This window comes from Chiloscyllium plagiosum, chromosome 37, assembly GCF_004010195.1.
Source record: "Chiloscyllium plagiosum isolate BGI_BamShark_2017 chromosome 37, ASM401019v2, whole genome shotgun sequence".
Lineage (NCBI taxonomy): Eukaryota > Metazoa > Chordata > Chondrichthyes > Orectolobiformes > Hemiscylliidae > Chiloscyllium > Chiloscyllium plagiosum.
The window spans coordinates 14,985,410-14,987,790 of record NC_057746.1 but is presented as its reverse complement, the minus strand read 5'-3'; positions in this window follow the sequence as shown (position 1 = coordinate 14,987,790).

The following is a 2,381-nucleotide window of genomic DNA, read 5'->3' as shown; positions in this document are numbered from 1 at the left end:
TTTTCCTGTTTGCAAACAGTTAAATGTTTCAGTTGATACAGTTCAATTAAGCACAGATAATTATCTAGACATGTATGAAAGTGTATCCTCAAGCAACCACCAATGTACACATTATTTATTTGCTTGCATATTATGTCCAGGTGCTTCATGAAATGCGAAGGGCAGTTATCTTAATTATTGCTACGAAAATAGTAACATTTGTTTCTCTCCTGCTCGTGACAATTATTCATTACAATTTTACAAAATCAGATACTTCCAGGCAGGCTTGGTGCAAAACTTTGTACTCAATTCAGTGTAATTAGCATAATTCCCTCTGATGGTTCAATGTCCTGATGTCTGATTCAACTATATGGAGAAAAAAAACCCTGTAGCGAAAATGTGGGAATTCAGAGGTGCTATGAGTAAGAGAAATGGACTGTTTGCTGCAAAATCGTTCATTTAGCTTTGAACATGTATCTTGACAAATAGCAGCTCCTCATATGTCCATTCGTTAGCCAGGCGTCCCAAGTTATATGAATAGTCACAGAGTAAAACCAGAGCTCAGTTCATGCACAGATCAGCATGACGTCAATGCCAATTCTTAATTATCATTGACACAAATAAAGGCATAAGATAAACAGTTTATATTCATGATGCTGCGAAATTGTTCCATGCATTTCTATGTGAGGTGAGCTCTCTAAAACAAACTCTGTGATCAAATACTCTGACAGTCTTCACATTACACGAGGTCAGATTTGCCCAGGGTGCATCAAACGCCAACATCACTTAATTTAGTTTTACATTGAAAACAAATATAAAATACCATGACAACAGAGGAGTTGGACTTCTGTTTTGCCAGAATAACATGAGATTTTCGTCAGACAGACGGATACGATCCGATTCTATGTGAATTTTACCAAGATATTAGAGAAGGTCCAATGTGGTAGTCTCGAGATGAAGCAAAATTAGTGGCAGCGCAAGGATCCCAGGTTCTGAATGCATCCTTTAGCAGTGGTCCGTGCGAAGTAGTCATTTCCTCCATGTATCTGACTGGATTTCCTCTGGGAGCTCTGGTATTCCACTCAGAGTCCAAAGATAAGCATGTTAGGTGAATTGGACACGACAAAGGAACTTGTCCTGCCATTTTCAGACACCTGGAAGTTAGATAAGTTAGACATCGTGTGAATTCCACTCGGAGTTGATTGGGTGAGACAATGGTTCCGGACGTGTTTGCTATTCTCAGGGCCGGTGTAGACTTGATGGGCCAAATGGCATGTTTCTGACATTCTAAACGATTCATGGCATCTGTGCAAAACTCTAAAGTTGGATCCACCATGACAGAGAGGTAGAAGGAAAAAAAGTAAAGATGTGTTTTTTTGTGAATGTCAGTCTAATTCCAATTTGCTTCCAGACAGATGAGTATCAGAACTTTCCGCTCTGTGTCTGGATATATGTTAATGGTTTAGACTTGAAGGTAATGCGCATGATTAACTCATTTAAATATCATGTAAAAATTCATGTAATTGAAACTGAAGAAGAAATCTACAAACTGCAGAAAGATATCAATGAGCAAGCCGGTATCAGAAGCTGTTGCAAACGGCATTTAATATAGGTCAATGAATTTGTGAAAGCTAAATAAAAGGAAGTCATTACACAATACATTGTAAAATGCTGCAGAGTGTAGAGGCTCGGAGGAACGTTGCAGTGGCTGTACACCGATGGGAGAAAGTGAGGACTGCAGATGCTGGAGATCAGAGCTGAAAAATGTGTTGCAAGAAAAGCACAGCTGGTCAGGGAGCATCCAAGGAGCAGGAGAATCGACGTTTCCGGAATAAGCGCTTCTTCAGGAATGAGGAAGGTGTACCAAGCAGGCTAAGATAAAAGATAGGGAGGAGGGATTTGGGGGAGGGGCGTTGGGAATGCGATAGGTGGAAGGAGGTTAAGGTGAGGGTGATAGGCTGGAGAGGAAGTGGGCTCGGAGAGATCAGGAAGAAGATTGCAGGTCAAGAAGGTGGTGCAGAGTCCAATGGTTGGGGCTGAGATAAGGTGGGGGAGGGGAAATGAGGAAGCTGGAGAAATCTGCATTCATCCCTTGTGGTTGGAGGGTTCCTAGGCGGAAGATGAGGCACTCTTCCTCAAGGCGTCGTGTTGCCATAGTCTGGCGATGGAGGAGGCCAAGGACCTGCATGATCTTGGCGGAGTGGGAGGGAGAGTTAAAGTGCTCCGCCACGGGGTGGTTGGGTTGGTTGGTCCGGGTGTCCCAGAGGTGTTCTCTGAAATGTTCCGCATGTAGGCAGCCTGTCTCCCCAATGTAGAGGAGGCCACATCAGGTGCAGCAGATACAGTAAATGATGTGTGTGGAGGTGCAGGTGAATTTGTGACGGATATGGAAGGATCCCTTG